Source organism: Malaclemys terrapin, chromosome 7, assembly GCF_027887155.1.
Source record: "Malaclemys terrapin pileata isolate rMalTer1 chromosome 7, rMalTer1.hap1, whole genome shotgun sequence".
Classification (NCBI taxonomy): domain Eukaryota; kingdom Metazoa; phylum Chordata; order Testudines; family Emydidae; genus Malaclemys; species Malaclemys terrapin.
The window spans coordinates 84,128,023-84,134,906 of record NC_071511.1 but is presented as its reverse complement, the minus strand read 5'-3'; the positions used below and the strand labels follow the sequence as shown (position 1 = coordinate 84,134,906).

General features: G+C 42.5%; 1 long non-coding RNA gene across 1 annotated transcript; it reads left to right on the top strand.

The window, feature by feature from the left end:
• The first annotated feature begins 259 nt into the window (after positions 1-259).
• Positions 260-6,283, top strand: LOC128841114 (uncharacterized). Its single transcript, XR_008445774.1, has 3 exons — positions 260-1,988; positions 2,261-2,399; positions 5,994-6,283. It is a non-coding gene; the product is annotated as an uncharacterized LOC128841114 (long non-coding RNA).
• Positions 6,284-6,884: the final 601 nt, after the last annotated feature.

Sequence of the window (6,884 nt, the reverse complement as noted above, 5' to 3'; positions counted from 1 at the left end):
CTAGGCCTCTTAGGAATCGGATTCGTCTTGTGTACCTGAAGTTTTACCTCACGTAAAAACTACTTGCTTACAAGCTCACACAAAAAATAAAAACGTGTCACAAATACCCTATTAGTAAAAAAAGTGCTTAATTTCTTTTTACCATATAATTTTAAAATCAATCAATTGGAATATATATTTACAATTACATTTCAGTGTACAGTATAGCACAGTACAAACAACTCGTGTGACATTTTTAGTTTGTTTTGACTTTGCTAGTGCTGTGCTGTTTATGTAACCTGTTGTAAAACTAGGCAAATATCTAGATGAGTTGATTTACTCCCATACCCCTGGTTGAGAACCACTGTTCTGGGGGAAGGCAGCTGCAGCACTTACAGGAACACAGGATGTCTGTCAGGTGCCATCATCCCAGGAATGAATTGCTAACGATTTCCCAGTACTGAGCATCTTCCTTTGCTAGTTGTAAGTTTCACAGAACTAGAAGAGAAGAAGTGCCCATTAACACTGCCTCCCTATTATTTCTCTCTTAAACTGCAAAGGGCCCATGGGGAAATGCAAGAGCACAGTCTATTTAAATAATTTTGTTCTGGGGTTCTTAGATCTGGTAATGACATCCTATAGTTCAACAAGGTAAATATTTTTCTTTTTTAATACATTTTTTCTTTATTCTTTGACCTCAAGAAACAATCAGAAAAATGCCAGAATAGACCCAAGCAGCTCTCATTGCAAATTGCACACTTGAACAATATAAAATGAGAAATCTGGAGAATTTAGATTTTATTTTTAATGAGCAAGAGAAATATTTAAAGATATGTTTAATGTCTAGATTTCAATTATATATCATAAGAAACAAAGAAGTTACTCACTTTCTGCAGTAACAATGGTTCTTTGAGATGTGTCCCCCCACTGAATCCTTCCACAATAAAAAGAAAAATCTTGGGAGACTTCCTAAAAGCCTTCGTCCTATCCAGGTAAAAGGCCAGGACTCTCCTAACATATAATGTCTATAGTATAGTCTCCCTTTTATCACAGTGAGGCTTAGGGTAAAAAGTTGGAAGGTGGATCAGTTGGTTCATGTGAAAAGGGGAGGTCACCTTGGGGGTAAACTTCAGCTGCAGTTTGTGTGTGACCTTGCCCCAAAAGAATACTGTGTAGAGGGGATGCATGCCATCAGAGCTGTTATTTCCCCTATTCTCCTAGCCAAGGTGATCGCCACCAGGAAGGCAGTTTTCATTTTCAGGTATGTAAACCATGGGTTTGAAGGGAGGTCTAGTCAGGTTTTTCAACACTAGGTTTAGATCCCATCTAGGGGTGGGATGTCAGGGTTGTAGGAAAAGGTTTACTATACCTTGAGGAATCATTTTGTGGTTGGATGTGATAGCACTGAGTATCCCTCTACATGTCGATAGAAGGCTCCGATAGCCACTAGGTGGACCTTGAGTGAACTGAGAAATAATCCCGATTTTTTAAGAGTCAGTACACAGTCTAGGATCTTTGGAAGAGTAGTGAGTGGCAGAGAAATTTGTTGGGAATTACACCAAGCCTGAAACCAGGGCCACTTTTGCAGGTACGTACAGCGTGTTGTGGCTTTTCTAATGTGTAGTAATACCTCTTGTACCTCCCCTGAGCAGGAGCTTTCTATGCGTTGGAACCATGAGGAGTCAAGTCTTGAGGTGGAAAATCCCGAGGTTGAGATGCAGCGTGTGTCCTTCATTCTGCGAGAGGAGGTATGGAGTGGATTGAAGACAGATTGACAGGCATGTCTCAAGTTGTGACAGGTAAGACTACCAAGTCTGTCTTGGCCAGGTGGAAGCAATTAGTATGATGTGTGCTCCTTCTCTTTTTATTTTGAATAGGACTTTTAACAGTAGGGGAAACAAGGGAAAGGCATAGAGAAGGTCCTTGTCCCACAGAAGAAAGAGAGCGTTGCCCAGAGAGTGCTGTCCTATCCCTGCTCTGCAGCAGTAGCATGGCCATTTCCTGTTCAGGTAAGTGGCGAACAGGTCTGTTTTCAGTGTCCCCCCACCACCTGAATATGTTGTGAAGCACAATTGGGTTTATCTCCCATTTGTAGTTGTGTGGGAACTTGCAACTGAGACTGTCCACCATTGAGTTTTGTGTACCGGGAAGGTAGGCCACTGATAGTGTAATGTTGTGGGAGATTCACCGGTTCAATTACTTTAGTGCTTTGTGCAAAGGAAGGGTGACCTGGCTTCTACTTTTCGATTTATGTAATATATACAAGCTATGTTGTCATTAGGACTCTCGTGTGTGTTCCCTTGACCAGTGAGAGGAAATGGATCCAGGCATTCCTGACTACCCTGAGCTCAAGGATACTGTCTCGCATGACCTTCTGATAACAAACTAGGAAAATGCAACCTAGATGGAGCTACTATAAGGTGGGTGCAAAACTGGTTGGAAAACCATTCCCAGAGCATAGTTATCAGTGGCTGACAGTCATGCTGGAAGAACATAACAAGTGGGGTCCCGCAGGGATCAGTTCTGGGTCCGGTTCTGTTCAATATCTTCATCAATGATTTAGAAAATGGCATAGAATACACTTATAAAGTTTGCGGACGATACCGAGCTGGGAGAGGTTGCAAGTACTCTGGAGGATAGGATTATAATTCAAATTGATCTGGACAAACTGGAAAAATGGTCTGAAGTAAATAGGATGAAATTCAATAAAGACAAATGCGAAGAACTCCACTTAGGAAGGAACAATCAGTTGCACACATACAAAATGGGAAATGACTGCCTAGGAAGGAGTACTGCGGAAAGGGATCTGGGGGTCATAGTGGACCACAAGCAAAAAATGAGTCAACAGTGTAATGCTTTGCAAAAAAAAGCAAACCATTCTGGGATGTATTAGCAGGAGTGTTGCAAGCAAGACACGAGAAGTAATTCTTCCACTCTACTCTGCACTAATTGGGCCTCAACTGCAGTATTGTGTCCAGTTCTGGGTGCCATATTTCAGGAAGGATATGGACAAATTGGGGAGAGTCCAGAGAACAGTGAGAAAAATTATTAAAGGTCTAGAAAACATGACCTGTGAGGGAAGATTGAAAAAATTGGGTTTGTTTAGTCTGGAAAAGAGAAGACTGAAAGGAGACATAACAGTTTTCAAGTATGTAAAAGGTTGTTACAAGGAGGAGGGAGAAAAAGTGTTCTTCTTATCCTCTGAGGCTAGGACAAGAAGTAATAGGCCTAAATTGCAGCAAGGGAGATTTAGGTTGGACATTAAGAAAATCTTCTTAACTGTCAGGGTGGTTAAGCACTGGAATAAATTGCCTAGGAAGGTTGTGGAAGCTCCATCATTGGAGATTTTTTAAGAGTTGGTTAGACAAACACTTGTCAGGAATGGTCTAGATAATAATTAGTCCTGCCATGGGTGCAGGAGGTTGGACTAGATGATCTCTCAAGGTCCCTTCCAGTCCTATGATTCTATGTGGAGGGATGTCTCTGTGGATAACCATTTTCCTTGTGTTGTAAGGTCATTTAGAAGTGGGCCCCACCTATGAGTGATGTGTCAGTGGTGAGAAGTAACGAGAGAGAAGTTTGTGAAAAGTTTGCAAACATTTGCTGGGTTTTTCCACCAATCCAGGGAGTTTTTGACCATGGTGGGCAGCAACAGAGGTTTGTTTAGTGTCTCTCTGTTTGGTCTGTAGACCAAGCTGAAACACATTTCACCGCATGTGAAGCCTGGCATGAGATATCACCGCTGTGCTGGCTGCCATATGCGCCAAGAGCTAGAGGCAGTATCTGGATGATATTTGGGGGCTGTTTTGTATTGTCTCTATGAGTATGACCAAGAAGAGGAATCTGTGTGGGGGTAGGAGCACTTTGGCCAGTAATGAATTGAGGTCAGCCCCTATGAATTCCAGGCATTGTATCAGGATGAGGGTTAATTTCTGGGTGTTGAAATCACAATAGGCCCAGCATATAGCTCCACCTTCAGCCTAAGCTTCTTTGCTGAGCCAACTGTGCAGTAATTGGGGTGTGGGGGAGAGGGAGAGAAAACACGGATAGATTCCATTATTGTAAAGGGAGGGCATGAGAGGAAAAGTTTGGGCACCACCGCTCTAACTCTAGTAACACTCCATTATATTTCTGTCCTGGTCAAGCATTTCCAGACTAACATCCCTCCTCTCTTTTCATGAGAGCCAGACTCTTGAGCATTTAGGTGATGCGGTCTCTCAGATGTGGTGGGAAATATCTCAAATGGCAGGATACACTAAGATTTAAGTGGACCCCACTATCAGCTCCAGCAAGTGGCAACTTGTATACCACTAATTCCTTGTAAACGACACATTAAAAAATCAATAGCAAATATAAAAACATAGCATTTACATAGCTTTTTCATCCACAGATCTCCAAAAGCTTTGCAAAAGGCAAGTAAGCATTATCCCAATTTTAAAGGCAAGCAAAGTGAGGTACAAAGGTGCAGTGATTTGTCCAAGTTGGTAGAGGAAGTCTATATCAAAGACGGAAACAGAACCCACAATCCCTTATTTCCAATCCAGTGTACCATCCATTGGATTGTGCTGCCTGCCTCTAAGCACATGGATTTGAAACACTAAACAACCATCTCTCTCTCTAAAACATGGCTATGGCTCACCATCATCATAGTCCTGATTCTCAACCAACACTGATAAGATTTATATTTAAGAATTGAACTATAACTGTGCTGCAGCCTACCTAAGGAGAGAGTCTCATAGAGCCGGGTGGGTGTCTGGGCAGAAATAAACTTGTCCATTCAGGTCAGGGAAGCTCGATTAGAATCCTGCTGGAAACAATGTACCCATGCAGCATTATAACAAGTTTATAAACATTATAACAAGTTTGTAAACTTCATGCTGACAGGACCCCAAAAAAGGAGAATAAAAAATTGTTTAAGAAAATGATTGTCCTTGTTCTATTCAGAATTGTTTAGTTTCTTCCTAAAAGGAATAGTGCAGTGTTCAAGTATGCAGGATGAATCACAAACATAGTTAAAACACACTTCAGTCCTGTCTACAGCAAGCAGAGCCGAACTGTGTTTAAACCACTAATTAGCACATTACCCGCTGTAACTGGATCTGGCACCATAGTAGTTTTGTTAGCATGGATAGGATATTATTGATAAGGCTGAATTTACCAACTGATATCAAAGTCCTTGTTTCCATGATTTTGTAAATGTTTATGATTAATTTTTGATTGATTTTCATAAAGAAACAATGAGAAGTACAAAACATAAGTCCAGCTGGTATATGTTTCCAAATACACCTCTACCCCGATATAACGCGACCCAATATAACACGAATTCAGATATAACGCGGTAAAGCAGTGCTCCGGGGGGGCGGGGCTGCGCACTCCGGTGGACCAAAGCAAGTTCGATATAATGCGGTTTCACCTATAACACGTTAAAATTTTTTGGCTCCCGAGGACAGCGTTATATCAAGGTAGAGGTGTACTCATACTTCACAGGATCTCCAAAAGAATTATGGAATTATACAATTTTACAACTTGTCAAAGCTGTAAGACTGGACAATACTACATACACAACGTTATGGCAGAGGTAACAGTAATAAAATAAGAGAAGACATATGTGACTAGGGAGAGGAAGAAAGGACTGGTGGGGGGGCGGAGAGGAAGGGTTATGTGAATGTAGTCTGGCATTCTGTGAGCCATCTCAACATTTTTATCCAAAAGTATCTAGAACCAAGGTCCATATTTCTTCAAATTCACATAATTGCTCTTTATGGTGAGAAGCTATTCTTCCTTTGGATTCTCAGATAGGTCCAAATACCACTGCTCTTATTTTGGGCATAAGCCTACTCTTCCATTTTTGTAAAATCACACACTTAATGATCTCTGCATCCTTCAAGAACCAAGGTCTTTGTGGCAGAATTAAACCCAATCTAGCAAGTAAAGAACCTAGGATATAATTTTCAGCTGACATTCACCTGCTGAAGCTGAGCAGTTTAAACTCTTGCATCCACCTCTTTCCACAGCTACCTGATTCTGGACAGTCCCATAGCACATGCATCAGGGTACCTTTTTCTTTGTTACAAGACCAACAAACTTCAGAGGATAAGGCTTTGCTCTTGTTCAACCGCTGTGGCATCCAATGCATTTTGAATAAAATCTTTTCGTGTATCAAGCAGAACCTGAGATCCACAGAAGCATTTTTAACATTACATAATATACTCTGCCACTGGCATTCTTTTAAGGGCTGTGATAAATCCCCTTCCCAGACTTTCACAAAACTTCAGATGGGGTGGGCAAACTTTTTAGCCCAAGGGCCACATCTGGATATAGAAATTGTATGGCGGGCCATGAATAGTCACAAAATTGGGGTTGGGGAGCGGGAAGGGGTGAGGGTGCTGGCCAAAAAGGTTCTGGCCAGGCCCCTGTTAGCCCAGCTCCAATTAAGGGGTATTAATTGGTACTGGCTCGGTGTGGCTCTCCAAAGGGCTTAAGGAAAAACACCTCCGGCCCTTGTTAGCCAGGAGGCTATATAAAGCTGGCAGGAAGGAAGCAGAGGGGGGAACAGGAAAGGGGGGAGCCTGTGGCTGTAGTTCCCAGCTAGCTAAAGAAGCTAACTGTCCCCCAGGGAGCTGGCTGGATGGACTGTATATAAACGTTGGTGGGAACTGACACAAAGAATAAAAGGACACTGGTGCTTGCATATTAAGTGGTCTCCAACTGATTTTTGGAATGGAGCAGTGAAGTGCTCTGTTATACGTGGGATTGGGGATGAGGGGTTTGGGGTGTAGAAGGGTGCTCTGAGCTGGGATCAAGAGGTTCAGAGGGTGGGAAGGGGATCAGGATATGGGGGGGTGAGGGCTCCAGCTGGGGGTGCAGGCTCTGGGGTGGGGCTGGGGATGAGGGATTTGGGGTGC